A 16,031-nucleotide genomic window follows, 5' to 3' on the forward strand; every position below is an offset into this window, starting at 1 on the left:
CAACATGTGTGTTCCTATGTAGCTGCCGCGGGGCCATTGAATCACAGTGGGCGCGGGGAGGAGGCTTGTGTGCGTGTGGGGAGGGGCGTGGGAGAGAGGGTAGGAGAGGAAAAAGAGGAGGAGGAGGAGAAGGTCAGGTTAGGAGAGAATGGGATTGTGTTGGAGCGGAGAAAAATTGGTTTAAAAAAGGAAAGATAAATGATGGTATAGGAAAGTAATCGGAAATGCAGTCTCTCTCTCTCTCTCTCTCTCTCTCTCTCTCTCTCTCTCTCTCTCTCTCTCTCTCTCTCTCTCTCTCTCTCTCTCTCTCTCTCTCTCTCTCTCTCTCTCTCTCTCTCTCTCTCTGATGCTCATATTTTCTCATCCCTTTTATAGCTTTTCCACGTTCTTATCTTATCAATATTGTTTGTGTATTATCCTCATCCAAACTGTTTCTGCTTTGCTTGTTGTATCACGCACGCTTATGCTTTCTTTATTCTCTCTCTCTCTCTCTCTCTCTCTCTCTCTCTCTCTCTCTCTCTCTCTCTCTCTCTCTCTCTCTCTCTCTCTCTCTCTCTCTCTCTCTCTCTCTCTCTCTCTCTCTCTCTCTCTCTCTCTCTCTCTCTCTCTCGGTAACGCTCACACACAAAAATATACCCAACAAAAGGCGCGATATGTGGTGCAAAATCTGGCAAATTAATCGCGAGAACCGTAAAATTCGAGGACAATGGAGGAACGATGGACGCCACTAACTGCTGTGATACTCAGGGCCGGACACAAACCGGCACTGTGTGTGTACACTCTTAAAAGAAACACAACTCTCTCGAGTCTAAACCGGGGCCGCAATCACCGTGTTCATAAGTGACATATTTGAATGGTTCACGGCCTCCTGACCTCTTTAATATTTATTTTTATTTTTATTTTTTTCAAAGAAATTGATAAGAGAAACAGTAACACACTATCACTACTCTGTTGTCATTTCCTTCAATACAACACGAGCAATTCTTTCAATTAATTCTTCTGTTACCACCGAAAGGGTCAACAACGAGTCACACCTACAAGCTTTCCTTCTCCTAATCTTTTTAACAACCTTCGGTGGCGTCACAGCAGTTTCCCGTGAAGGTAGTATTTCTTCCTTCTCTGTTACTACGACTTCATTCGTTACATTGCCGGGCAGAATCTCCTTTGTTTTCTCTGTTCGTTCTACTACCAGAGGTCCATCGCCATTCTCTGTAACATTATTACTCTCCACCGATGTTTCCTTGATGGTTTCATGTGAAGGTAGTTTTTCTTCCTTCTCTGTTACAACAACTTCATTCGTTTCATTGCCGGGCAGAATCTCCTTTATTTTCTCTGTTCGGTCAACTATCAGAGGTCCACCGCCATTTTCTGTAACATTCCTACTCTCCACCGATGTTTCCTTGGTGGTTTCATGTGAAGGTAGTTTTTCTTCTTTCTTTGTTACAACAACTTCATTCGTTTCATTGCCGGGCAGAATCTCCATTATTTTCCCTGTTCGGTCAACTACCAGAGGCCCATCGCCATTTTCTGTAACATTCCTACTCTCCACAGATGTTTCCTTGATGGTTTCATGTGAAGGTAGTTTTTCTTCTTTCTCTGTTACAACAACTTCATTCGTTTCATTGCCGGGCAGAATCTCCTTTGTTTTCTCTGTTCGTTGTACTACCAGAGGTCCTTCGCCATTTTATGAAGCATTTCTACTCTCCTCCACAGATGTCATCGAAATGCTTTTCTGTGAAGGTAGTCTTTCTTCTTTCTCTGTTACAACAATTTCATTCGTTTTATTGCCGGGCAGAATCTCCTTTGTTTTCTCTGTTCGTTCTATTTTCTGAGGTCCATCGCCATTTTCTGAAGCATTTCTACTCTCCTCCACAGATGTCATCGAAATGCTTTCCTGTGAAGGTAGTCTTTCTTCTTTCTTTGTTACTATAATTTCATTCGTTTCATTGGATGGCAGAATCTCCTTTGTTTTCTCTGTCCGTTCTACTGTCAGAGGACCATCGCCATTTTCTGTTACATTCTTAGTCTCCACAGATGTCTCCTTAATGGTTTCCTGTGAAGGCAGTTTCTCTTCTTTTTCTGTTACTAACATTTCATTCGTTTTATTGCCGGGAAGAATCTCAATGGTTTTCTCTGTCCGTTCTACTTTCTGGCGTCCGTCGCTCTTATCCGTATCGTTCTTACTTTCCACATGTTTCCCTAATGGTTTCCTCTAAAGGTAGTTTTTCTTCTTTCTCTGTTGCTAATAATTGATTCGTTTTATTGCCTGGCAGAATCTCCTTTGTTACCTCAGTGGCACTGGTAAGAGGCAGTACTGTTGCTTCCTTCTTTATAACAACTTCCTCGTGTATTTCATTACCCTCTTCGTCCGTGACCTTGTTCACGTCCACCGTCTGTGTTAGGGACCCGTTGTGTGGAGTGGTTTGCGTCAGAGTTTTGCTCTCTGTGACAGATTTTTCGGCACTTTCTTTACCTTCCTCATCAATAACAACCTGTGTTTCCGTAATCTTTGATACATTTCCGTTGGGCTGTAGGTCAGTTTCTGTAGTCTTTTCAACGACTGTCTTATTGCCGGTTACATGCCCCGTTTCATCTCTATTATCAAAGACTTTCCTTTCCACGGTCTTGATACTGTCATTCGCGCCATTTTGCAAACTTGTGTTCATCTTCTCAAGATCAGGCATTTTGGGGAAATCTTTGAGTTCCCCCTCGTCATGTTTCTTCCAAGGGTCGTAATTGGCCTTCTCGAGGCTAGGGTAGGGCACCTTGTCCTTTGGGAGCCCATTGGAGCTCACAATTCCTCGCCGTCGTGTGTGTGTGTGTGTGTGTGTGTGTGTGTGTGTGTGTGTGTGTGCTTTCTTTCGTTCGACTCTCCCTGTTCTACAAAAACGGATCCTACGGCGGAGGAAGACCCGAGAGGATTTTTCTCCCTGCCCGTCGGCGTTCCGGAGGCCATTCTGTTTTCAATCCCTGAGCTGACGAAAGCTGTTTTCTGCCACGAAACCGTAATTATTTTTAATATCATCTCACAAGCAACAACTATGAAGTTCTTCCTTGCTTGGACGCTCGTCATCATCCTGGGGATGATGGCCGGTCAGCCGGACAGCCGGTCAGCCGGTCAGCCAGCCGGCCAGCAGCTGGGTAGGCGGTGGCGTAGGTGGTAGCGTACTGGGCTCACATTCACCGCGTGATGGACGACGCGGGTTCGAATCCCCACGCTACCACTCGGATTTTTCAGTCACCGCCGAGTGGCTTAACACTACCCACATGCTGTCCTGAAGACCACCCATCAACCCGGACTCTAGAGGAAGCCGTCCAAGCGAATCAAGAACGAGTTCCGGGGGGCAGCATGAGCCAATGCAAGATGGCGCCACTATAAAACACTCGCCTGCGCCAGAACGGGCTGGGCCGACCATCAGGCCCCACCTGGAAGAAGCCTTGGGCCGACCATCAGGCCCCACCGGGAAGATGCCTACCGGCGCAATAGGCAACAACGTAAAAAAAAAAAAAAAAAAACCCGCCGGCCAGCTGCTGGCCGGCTGGCTGACCGGCTGACCGGCCATCATCCCCAGGATGATGACGAGCGTCCAAGCAAGGAAGAACTTCATAGTTGTTGCTTGTGAGATGATATTAAAAATAATTACGGTTTCGTGGCAGAAAACAGCTTTCGTCAGCTCAGGGATTGAAAACAGAATGGCCTCCGGAACGCCGACGGGCAGGGAGAAAAATCCTCTCGGGTCTTCCTCCGCCGTAGGATCCGTTTTTGTAGAACAGGGAGAGTCGAACGAAAGAAAGCACACACACACACACACACACACACACACACCACCGCGCGGGCTTGTGCTCTTGTTTGGTGTGTGTGTGTGTGTGTGTGTGTGTGTGTGTGTGTGTGTGTGTGTGTGTGTGTGTGTGTGTGTGTGTGTGTGTGTGTGTGTGTGTGTGTGTGTGTGTGTGTGTTTTAAGGAGGATGCGAGGTTCAGGGGTCCGGTACAAGGATGCTTATCGTCACTTCACTTGGAGCTTTCCCCTTTCCCCTTCCCGCTGTACCATTGCATATATATATATATATATATATATATATATATATATATATATATATATATATATATATATATATATATATATATATATATATATATATATATATATATATATATATCTCTTGGTCGGATAGATGGGAGATCCCCTTTAACGTAGACAAGTGCCAGGTCCTTCAAGTTGGAACGAGGAATAAGAAGTTCGAATACGAAATGCGCGGCGTTAAACTCAAAAGCGTTCAATGCGTCAAAGACTTGGGGGTCAAAATCGCGTCAAACCTCAAATTCTCACAGCAATGCATCGATGCAGCAAATAAAGCGAACAGAATGTTGGGCTTCATTAAAAGAAACTTTGTATTCAAGAATAAAGATGTAATACTCCCGCTCTACAACAGTTTAGTTAGACCCCACTTGGAATATGCGGTAGAGTTTTGGTCCCCCCACCATGCAAAGGATATTGCTAAATTAGAAGGTGTTCAGCGTCGGGCAACGAAAATGATCCCTTCCTTGCGCAACAAATCCTACGAAGAAAGGCTTTCTACCCTTAACATGTTCTCTCTTGAGAAACGTCGCCTCCGAGGAAAACTGATCGAATGTTTTAAAATACTTAATGGTTTCACGAATGTAGACAGATCAACATTGTTTATGATCGATGACAGTCTGCGCACGAGGAACAATGGCGTAAAACTCAGATGTAGACAAGTAAATTCAGACTGCACAAAATTTTTCTTCACCAACGTTGTAGTGCGAGAATGGAATAAGCTTCCACCATCAGTGGTCCAGTGTAACATGATTGACTCCTTCAAAAATAAGCTCGACCGTCATTTCCTTCAACTTAATATCAACTAGAGTAGAAGTGCAACGTTTTGGAGTCTTCTGATTAATGTAAAATCACTTAGGTTTAAGGACAGACCACCAAGTCTGGACCATGGGGTCTGTGTGGTCTGATTTTCTATATATCTCTCTCTCTCTCTCTCTCTCTCTCTCTCTCTCTCTCTCTCTCTCTCTCTCTCTCTCTCTCTCTCTCTCTCTCTCTCTCTCTCTCTCTCTCTCTCTCTCTCTCTCTCTCTCTCTCTCTCTCTCTCTCTTTCCTTTCGCTCATTTCCTTGCATTTCTTTGCCTCGTTCCTTCTCATAGCTGTGTTTTTATTCATCTTTCACCCTTATCTTACTCATCACACTAACTATATTCTTTTCCCTCTCCTCCCGTCCTACCAATGAAGAGTTATAAAGACTACGTGTAGGAACAGACGACATAATTGCTCTTTCGCATAGTACACTGGTAGAGGTTCTGTTCGTCCCAAACTACTTTTTTAGCTGGAGTGTTTCAAAGTCCATTTCGTAATGTGTGTTCTTCCAATTGCTGCGATTTGCTCTTTGTTAGGAAGCTTTGTGACATGGTCGGAAGGTAAGAGGAAAATTATCTGTATCTATCTATCTATCTATCTATAATTGGGGCATACGCTGTAGCTGCTCGCTGAAGTTAGGGTTGATTGAAGGTCTGGGGTCGCTTCCCGCATCAGGAGAGTCACTACATTGTGCGTGGCGGGTAACGGTAACACGAGGCCAGGATCTAACCTTCCTCACTCGACCTCCTTCCCTCTACCGTCCACAAGTCTTCCTCCCTTTCTCCCTTTCTCAGGTCTTCCTCACTCTCCCTCCTTCCCTCTACCCTCCCCAAGTCTTCCTCACTCTCTCCCTTTCTCAAGTCTTCCTCACTCTCCCTCCTTCCCTCTCTCACCTTCCCTAGTCTTCCTCACTCTCTCCCTTTCTCAAGTCTTCCTCACTCTCCCTCCTTCCCTCTACCCTCCCCAAGTCTTCCTCACTCTCTCCCTTTCTCAAGTCTTCCTCACTCTCCCTCCTTCCCTCTACCGTCCACAAGTCTTCCTCCCTTTCTCCCTTTCTCAGGTCTTCCTCACTCTCCCTCCTTCCCAAGCCTTCCTCACTCTCTCTCCTTCCCTCTCTCCCCTCCCCTAACCTTCCTCGTCCTCTCCCTCGTCCCCTCCCCTAACCTACCTCACTCTCTCTCCACCCCTTTACTGTCCTCCACCTCGCCTTAATCACCTCCGCTTCCTTCCTTTGCCTCCGCCTTACTTTCCTCCAGTTCAACTAAAATAAATTCTCTCTCTCTCTCTCTCTCTCTCTCTCTCTCTCTCTCTCTCTCTCTCTCTCTCTCTCTCTCTCTCTCTCTCTCTCTCTCTCTCTCTCTCTCTCTCTCTCTCTCTCTCTCTCTCTCTCTCTCTCTCTCACATCATCTCCTTCTTACAGTATTATTAATTCTAGTCAGTCTCCTCTCTCCCTTTCTCTCTCTCTCATCGTCTCAATCTCTTTACTATCCTTTCTACTCCTCTCTCTCTCTCTCTCTCTCTCTCTCTCTCTCTCTCTCTCTCTCTCTCTCTCTCTCTCTCTCTCTCTCTCTCTCTCTCTCTCTCTCTCTCTCTCTCTCTCTCTCTCTCTCTCTCTCTCTCTCTCTCTCTCTCTCTCTCTCTCTCTCTCTCTCTCTCTCTCTCTCTCTCTCTCTTCTCTCTCTCTCTCTCCTCTCTCTCTCTCTCTCTCTCTCTCTCTCTCTCTCTCTCTCTCTCTCTCTCTCTCTCTCTCTCTCTCTCTCTCTCTCTCTCTCTCTCTCTCTCTCTCTCTCTCTCTCTCTCTCTCTCTCTCTCTCTCTCTCTCTCTCTCTCTCTCTCTCTCCTCTCTCTCTCTCTCTCTCTCTCTCTCTCTCTAATGGTCTCTCTCTCTCTCTCTCTCTCTCTCTCTCTCTCTCTCTCTCTCTCTCTCTCTCTCTCTCTCTCTAATGGTAGGTGCAGCTGTCAAGTTATCAGGCCGGCCGGATCGATCCTGCAACCTCCTTTGCCGAGACAGATGCGCCCAGATCTCCCAGCCTTCTCTCTCCCCTAATGTGACTTCGCGATGAGAGAAGATCCGTGTACAGACTCATCTCGTCATCTCATCTTGCATTCTTTTTTCCTCTGTTTTTCTTGTCCTTTAAACTATTCTTTGGTTTTCTTACTAATATTTTTTCTTCAAACCTACTTCTATTCTTCCCCTTCTTTTTTTCCATTCTCTCATCTTTTTTTCCTCTTTTTCCTTGTCCTTTAAACTATTCTTTGCTTTTGTGATTATTTTTTTTATACCTACTTCTATTCTTCCCCTATTTGTCTTCTCTGCTTCTTTTTTTCCCATTCTCTCATCTCCTTTTCTTTCCTCTTTTTCCTTGTCCTTTTAACTAATCTTTGCTTTTCTATTTCTTTTGTCGTCATATCTGCTACTATTCTTCTCCTATTTGTCTTCTCTGCTTTTTTTTCCATTCTCTCATCTCCTTTTTTTCCCTCTTTTTCCTTGTCCTTTAAACTCCTCTTTGCTTTTCTGACTAATCGTTTTTTTCCTCATGCCTGTTACTGTTTTTCGAAACTAATAGATATGCAACTATCAGATGACGGCAATGCAGAGGACGCCTGGCTAAACTTTAAAAATCACTTACTCACTCAGCAGGACACATTTGTCCCCTTGTGCGAGAAGCGAATTAACAGTAATAAAAGTCCACCTTCGTTTAATAGCGAAATTAAACACTCAGTCAAGGAGAGAAAATTGTCTTACAGGTTAAAGAAAGACCAAAGCACGCCCGAAAACATTAGACTTTACAATGATGCAAGGCGACGAGTAAAAAGATTAGTGCATCAGGCAAAGCGTAGATATGAAGAAAATATTGCAGACAACTGTAAAAATAATCCGAAATCCTTCTTCAGTTACATAAACAACAGAAAGGCGATCAGAAGTGGAATTGGACCTTTAACAAACAGCGACGGTGCACTAGTGACTGACAGCCAACACGTTGCAAACCTATTAAATAATTACTTTTCCTCGGTGTTTAATAATAACAGTCCTCCCACCACCACCACCAACACCAGTACTAATGTAAATCCCGAGCATGCATTGTCTAACTTTGAAATAAAACCCGATGAAGTCCTTAAAGCCCTCAAATCACTTAAAACAAATAAAAGTCCCGGACCTGATAAAGTATATCCAACTCTGCTGAAAGAAACAAAGAGCGAAATACTCTCCTTCCTCACAACCGTATTCAATATGTCCTTGCGACAAGGCATCGTCCCTTCAGATTGGAAAAAGGCTAACGTGACACCGATTTTCAAGAAAGGAGACAAAAAAGTACCAGGTAATTACAGGCCCATTAGTCTAACTTCGGTTGTAGGTAAGCTACTTGAGGGCATAATTAGAGACAAAATTGTGAGTTACCTTGAAAGCCACTCATTGATTGGGGACTCACAACATGGCTTCCGAAACAAAAGATCCTGCCTATCAAACCTATTAACCTTTTATAACGACCTCTTCACTGTTTATGACGTAACCAAATCACTGGACGTAGTCTATCTTGATTTCCAGAAAGCGTTTGATAAAGTCCCGCATCATAAATTACTTTACAAATTAAAGCAAATAGGTATTGACGGTCAAGTAAACCAATGGATCGCGAATTGGTTGAGCAACAGACAACAAAAAGTAGTGATTGACGGATTTAACTCAGAGTGGGCGCCTGTCACTAGTGGCGTCCCTCAGGGCTCTGTCCTTGGCCCAGTGCTCTTCATTATTTACATCAACGACGTGGATGTTGGACTCAATAACCGCATTAGTAAATTTGCAGACGACACAAAGATTGGTAACTCGGTTCTCACTGACGAAGACAGGCAAAGCCTCCAAGAGGATTTGCACAAAATTTCAGCTTGGTCGGATAGATGGGAGATGCCCTTTAACGTAGACAAGTGCCAGGTCCTTCAAGTTGGAACGAGGAATAAGAAGTTCGAATACGAAATGCGCGGCATTAAACTCAAAAGCGTTCAATGCGTCAAAGACTGTTTTAAAATACCTAATGGTTTCACGAATGTAGACAGATCAACATTGTTTATGATCGATGACAGTCTGCGCACGAGGAACAATGGCGTAAAACTCAGATGTAGACAAGTAAATTCAGACTGCACCAAATTTTTCTTCACCAACGTTGTAGTGCGAGAATGGAATAAGCTTCCACCATCAGTGGTCCAGTGTAACACGATTGACTCCTTCAAAAATAAGCTCGACCGTCACTTCCTTCAACTTAATATCAACTAGAGTAGAAATGCAACGTTTTGGAGTCTCCTGATTAATGTAAAATCACTTAGGTTTAAGGACAGACCACCAAGTCTGGACCATGGGGTCTGTGTGGTCTGATTTTCTATGTAAATCTATGTAAATCTCTCTCTCTCTCTCTCTCTCTCTCTCTCTCTCTCTCTCTCTCTCTCTCTCTCTCTCTCTCTCTCTCTCTCTCTCTCTCTCTCTCTCTCTCTCTCTCTCTCTCTCTCTCTCTCTCTCTCTCTCTCTCTCTCTCTCTCTCTCTCTCTCCCGACCTCTGCTGAGAGAAGGTCGTGACCTCACCCCGCTGCGCTCCACAACATCGCTTGCCCTGTGTTTTCGTCGTGCTCTTGGGATTGCGTTTGCTTTCACGTGCGTTTGTGTGTTCTCGCTTGTGGACCTTGTGTGTTGCCTGTGATTTCCCGACACGTGCTCGGTGTGTGTTCGCTTGTGGTTTCTGCCTGTGGTTGCCTCTGTGATTTGTGTTTCCGGTGTTTTTGCGTGTGATCTGGCTGTTTCCGGGTGTTCTGCGTGGGTTTCAGAGTGATTCAAGTGTGTTGTGTTTCCGGTGTTTTTGCGTGTGATTTGGCTGCTTCTAAGTGTACTGCGTGGGTTTCAGAGTGTTTTGAGTGTGCTGTTTTGTTTCCGGTGTTTTTGCGTGTGATTTGGCTGTTTTTCGAGTGTTCTGCGTTTCGAGTGTGTTGTGTTTCCAGTGCTTTTGCGTGTGATTTGGCTGTTTATAGTGCTCTGCGTGGGTTTCAGAGTGTTTTGAGTGTGCTGTTGTATTTCCGGTGTTTTTGCAGTGACTTGAGGTGTTTAGTCGTGCTTGTGCTTGGGTTTCTAAGTGTTTCGTGTGTCCCAGTGTGACTTTGTGTTCCCGAGTGTCTCACGTGTGATTTGGGTGTGTCGACAACCACCCTTTGAATTCCCTGAGGTTCAATCTGCTCCTCCTCACTACACCCTCTTTAAATCCAATAGAGGATTAACACTTCCTACACCCCTTTCCCTCACCTCACCTAGGCCCCCCCCACCCTCGCTCACCTCACATCCCTTTTGCTCCTCCTCATCCCCTAGAGGATTAGCCCTTCCTGCTCCTCCCTCACCTCCACATATTTCTAAGCCCTCCCCCCCTCACTCACCTTACCTCACATCCTATTTACCCATCCCTTCACCCTTACCTCGCCTCTTTCTTAACCTTTCTTGTTCTCACACACCTCACCTCACATCCCTTCCTACTCCTCCTCTCTCCCACTTACCTCCTTTCCCAAACTCCCTCTCACTCATCTCACCTATTTCCTAATCCTCCTTGATCTCACACCTCACTCACCGCCTCCCTTTCCCCTCTTTACTCACCTCACATCCCTTCCTACTCCTCCTCTCTCCCACCTCACCTATTTCCCTAACCCTCCTTGATCTCACACCTCACTCACCGCCTCTCTTTCCCCTCTTTACTCACCTCACATCTCTTCCTACTCCTCCTCTCTCCCACATCACAGATTTCCTAACCCTCCTTGATCTCACACCTCACTCACCGCCTCCCTTTCCCCTATTTACTCACCTCACATCTCTTCCTACTCCTCCTCTCTCCCACCTCACCTATTTCCTAACCCTCCTTGATCTCACACACCTCCTCACGCCTCTCTTTCCCCTCTTTACTCACCTCACATCCCTTCCTACGCCTCCCCTATCCCACTCACCTATTTCCTAACCCTCCTTGATCTCACACACCTCACTCACGCCTCTCTTTCCCCTCTTTACTCACCTCACATCCCTTCCTACTCCTTCTCTCCCACTTCACCTATTTCCTAACCCTCCTTGATCTCACACACCTCTCTTTCCCCTCTTTACTCACCTCACATCCCTTCCTACTCCTCCTCTCTCTCACTTTTCCTCCATTACTAAACTACCTCTCACACCTCACCCCTTTCCTAATCCCCTTCACTCTGTGTTTTATCTCTTTCATTTCAGCTAAGATGGCGCCTAAAGTGCAGTACTTGTAACAGTAGCTTCTCAGCTCACTTTTTACAGGGCGTTCTGCTGTCTGTCGACTGTGTCTCTCAGGCAGCATCTCGAGACAAGACTGCAGGAGCAGGAAGAGAAGATGGAAGAAGGCCAGAATAAAATAATAGAGCTTTCTCTCACCAGGCAGCATCTCGAGACCAGACTGCAGGAGCAAGAGAAGATGGAAGCAGGTCAGAATAAAATAATAGAGCTTTCTCGCACTGTTGCCTCCTTGCAGGAATTCATCCAGGCTAACGTTGCTGTGGTGCCAAACCCTTCTCCAACCGCCCCTTGCCCTCAGCGGTACCGTCGACACCAGCGGACAACACCACGCAACGGGAGGATGCTAGTGGCACCGCCCATGATGGCTTCACCGTCGTGAATGGAGGAGCCAAACCAGCCAGACAAGCGATTTATCCTGTTCATTGCTTCAACAGGTTTGCCATTCTGGAGGAGGAGGACGAGCAGGAGAGCACCTTCCTGGTGGGTGACTCCATGATTCGCCAGCAGGTCGTTGAGTTCTGCGGCAGAGTTCCTCGTCGAAGACGGAACTATTGCTATCCTGGTGCTGGGATCGACGACATAACTGCTGCTCTTGAGGAGATCTCCCCAGGCTACTAATGATTCACTGTTTGTTATTCACACAGGTACGAACGACATCACCACGACCCGGTCTGAGGAACTCCTGGAGAAGTACCGTAGGCTCATCCAGCAGTATAAGACTAAATCCCCTAACATTTTGATTTCAGGAGTTCTACCACGGACTTGGGCGGAGAGCGACTTTTTCAGTGGGCCTTCAGCCTAAACAACCGCTTACAGACTCTTTGTAGGGAGCTTGACGTGGAGTTCCTAAACGCATGGGACAATTTCTATGGACAAAATGAGCTGTTCCACAGGGACGGATTGCACCTTTCTCCCATCGGGGCAGCCAGACTCGGAAGGCTCCTCAACGAAGCAGTGCGTGTCATCCGAGCAAAAAACGAGTCACGGCCACGTCCCTCCACCTCGCCCGTGTAAATAGACGCCGTGCATCACCACAAACCCGTAACCGTGATCCCGCAAGTACCACCACCTCTATTACCAAGCCTCTAGATAACTTAAAAATCCTTAGTTTCAATGCGCGTAGCCTAAGAAACAAATTTGATGAACTGAGATGTCTTGCTTTAACAGAAAATTTTGACATAATTGCTATAACCGAAACATTTATCGACACCACAAATATTGATTTAAGTTCCGAATACAACATAGATGGCTACAGACTCTTCAACAAAGATCGTGTAAACCGTAGAGGCGGTGGCGTCGCCCTTTATGTCAAAAGCTATTTGCAACCCACTGACAAAACACCGGGAAACAGTAACGTTGAACATTTGTGCGTGCAAGTAAACATTGCAAAAGTCAATTTAAATATATCTGTCACCTACAGACCTCCCGGGCAATCACTCGATGACGACCTTGAAATGTACAGCGTCTTAAGGCAGTCACTTAATAACAGCGACTCACTGATATTAGGAGACTTTAACCTCCCCCATATCGACTGGGCGACACTGTCAGGTACAGAAGGCGAGTCACATAGAATGATCAATTTCTAGAAGAAAATTATCTAAGCCAAATGGTTTCTGAGCCAACTCGACAAAATAATATACTCGACCTTGTTATAACGACCCAAGATAACCTTGTCAGTAGTGTCACGGTAGGAGAACACCTCGGTTCTTGCGATCATAAATTAGTGCGCGTCGACATTAAAGCTCAATCATCAGTGACTGAAAATAAAGTAAAGGTGCCCAATTTCAAAGAGCTAACTTCGTAGAAATCCGACAAAAACTAACAGAAATACAACTATCAGATGACGGCAACGTAGAGGAAGCCTGGCTAAGCCTTAAAAATCACTTACTCACTCAGCAGAACACATTCGTACCCTTGTGCGAGAAGCGAATTAACACTAATAAAAGCCCACCGTGGTTTAATAGCGAAATTAAACAATCAGTCAATGAGAAAAAAATGTTTTACAGGTTAAAGAAAGAACAAAGCACGCCCGAGAACATTAGACTTTATAATGATGCCAGGCGACGAGTAAAAAGACTAGTAGGTCAGGCAAAGCGTAGATATGAAGAAAATATTGCAGCCAACTGTAAAATAACCCGAAATCTTTCTTCAGTTACATAAACAACAGAAAGGCGATCAAAAGTGGTATTGGACCTTTAACAAACAGCGACGGTGCACTAGTGACTGACAGCCAACACATTGCAAACCTCTTAAACAATTACTTTTCCTCGGTGTTTAATACTAACAGTCTTCCTCTCGCTACCACCAACACCAGTACTATTGTAAATCTCGAGCATGCATTGCCTAATTTTGAAATAACAACCGATGAAGTCCTTAAGGCTCTCCATTTACTTAAAACAAATAAAAGTCCTGGACCTGACAAAGTATATCCAACTCTGCTGAAAGAAACGAAGGCGAAATACTCTCCTCCCTCACAACCGTATTCAATATGTCCTTGCGACAAGGCATCGTCCTTCAGATTGGAAAAAGGCTAACGTGACACCGATTTTCAAGAAAGGAGACAAAAAAGTACCAGGTAATTACAGGCCCATTAGTCTAACTTCGGTTGTAGGTAAGCTACTTGAGGGCATAATTATAGACAAAATTGTGAGTTACCTTGAAAGCCACTCATTGATTGGGGACTCACAACATGGCTTTCGAAACAAAAGATCCTGCCTATCAAACCTATTAACCTTTTATAACGACCTCTTCACTGTTTATGACGTAACCAAATCAGTGGACGTAGTCTATCTTGATTTCCAGAAAGCGTTTGATAAAGTCCCGCATCATAAATTACTTTACAAATTAAAGCAAATAGGTATTGACGGTCAAGTAAACCAATGGATCGCGAATTGGTTGAGCAACAGACAACAAAGAGTAGTGATTGACGGATTTAACTCAGAGTGGGCGCCTGTCACTAGTGGCGTCCCTCAGGGCTCGGTTCTTGGCCCAGTGCTCTTCATTATTTACATCAACGACGTGGATGTTGGACTCAATAACCGCATTAGTAAATTTGCAGACGACACAAAGATTGGTAACTCGGTTCTCACTGACGAAGACAGGCAAAGCCTCCAAGAGGATTTGCACAAAATTTCAGCTTGGTCGGATAGATGGGAGATACCCTTTAACGTAGACAAGTGCCAGGTCCTTCAAGTTGGAACGAGGAATAAGAAGTTCGAATACGAAATGCGCGGCGTTAAACTCAAAAGCGTTCAATGCGTCAAAGACTTGGGGGTCAAAATCGCGTCAAACCTCAAATTCTCACAGCAATGCATCGATGCAGCAAATAAAGCGAACAGAATGTTGGGCTTCATTAAAAGAAACTTTGTATTCAAGAATAAAGATGTAATACTCCCGCTCTACAACAGTTTAGTCAGACCCCACTTGGAATATGCGGTACAGTTTGGTCCCCCCACCATGCAAAGGATATTGCTAAATTAGATGGTGTTCAGTGTCGGGCAACGAAAATGATCCCTTCCTTGCGCAACAAATCCTACGAAGAAAGGCTTTCTACCCTTATTATGTTCTCTCTTGAGAAACGTCGCCTCCGAGGAAAACTGATCGAATGTTTTAAAATACTTAATGGTTTCACGAATGTAGACAGATCAACATTGTTTATGATCGATGACAGTCTGCGCACGAGGAACAATGGCGTAAAACTCAGATGTAGACAAGTAAATTCAGACTGCACAAAATTTTTCTTCACCAACGTTGTAGTGCGAGAATGGAATAAGCTTCCACCATCAGTGGTCCAGTGTAACACGATTGACTCCTTCAAAAATAAGCTCGACCGTCACTTCCTTCAACTTAATATCAACTAGAGTAGAAGTGCAACGTTTTGGAGTCTTCTGATTAATGTAAAATCACTTAGGTTTAAGGACAGACCACCAAGTCTGGACCATGGGGTCTGTGTGGTCTGATTTTCTATGTAAATCTGTAAATCTCTCTCTCTCTCTCTCTCTCTCTCTCTCTCTCTCTCTCTCTCTCTCTCTCTCTCTCTCTCTCTCTCTCTCTCTCTCTCTCTCTCTCTCTCTCTCTCTCTCTCTCACACATTTTTAAGTTCTTTCACTCTCATCTTTTTACGTTGTTTCCTTTCTTACTTATTCTTTTAAATAATCTCGTGTAATGAGAATCTAGGGCTCGTTTTCATTCTTTTTCATTAATTTTGTTCTGCTTTTATTTTTATTTTCGTTTTTATATAAGAGTTTTACCTGAGAATCCCTCCCCTCCAATCCCCACCATTCCTTTACCCCCTTTCCCATTATCTAATTCCACTACTCTCCTCCCTACCTGCCTTATCCATCACCTCCCCTCCCTTTCCTCCCCACCTTCCCACCCACCAAGTTCTTCTCCCTCCATCTTTCCCCCCTTCTCCCCTTTCCAATTATAAAAAAAAATTCTATAATCTCAATTCTTACCTTCATATATTTTCTCTTACATGTTGCTAGTTTGTGAGAACCTCAAGTCATGTTCTAACTTCGTTTTAGTTTAACATTATTTTCTTTTTCTCTTTTCCGTCATGTGTTTCTAAACAATTTGCTGAGTCATTACTTGTTGTTTTACCTTCGTCTCTCTCTCTCTCTCTCTCTCTCTCTCTCTCTCTCTCTCTCTCTCTCTCTCTCTCTCTCTCTCTCTCTCTCTCTCTCTCTCTCTCTCTCTCTCTCTCTCTCTCTCTCTCTCTCTCTCTCTCTCTCTCTCTCTCTCTCTCTCTCTCTCTCTCTCTCTCTCTCTCTCTCTCTCTCTCTCTTTACTTGTTTGTCTTTTTCCATCCAGTTATATCAATGCATCCATCCATATCATACCTGTTTTGTTGCCTCTGTTTTTCCTTTATCATTTT

General features: G+C 44.7%; 1 long non-coding RNA gene across 2 annotated transcripts; it reads left to right on the forward strand.

The window, feature by feature from the left end:
- The first annotated feature begins 623 nt into the window (after positions 1 to 623).
- On the forward strand, positions 624 to 3,522 carry LOC126992311 (uncharacterized). 2 transcript variants are annotated; one of them, XR_007746467.1, is made up of 4 exons: positions 624 to 1,101; positions 1,261 to 1,353; positions 1,513 to 1,578; positions 1,741 to 3,522. It is a non-coding gene; the product is annotated as an uncharacterized LOC126992311 (long non-coding RNA). The 2 variants fall into 2 exon arrangements; XR_007746468.1 differs by lacking the exon at positions 1,513 to 1,578 and having other exon boundaries at positions 1,261 to 1,419.
- The last annotated feature ends 12,509 nt before the right edge of the window (positions 3,523 to 16,031 follow it).

The sequence above is a fragment of the Eriocheir sinensis genome, unplaced genomic scaffold (genome assembly GCF_024679095.1).
Source record: "Eriocheir sinensis breed Jianghai 21 unplaced genomic scaffold, ASM2467909v1 Scaffold438, whole genome shotgun sequence".
NCBI lineage: Eukaryota > Metazoa > Arthropoda > Malacostraca > Decapoda > Varunidae > Eriocheir > Eriocheir sinensis.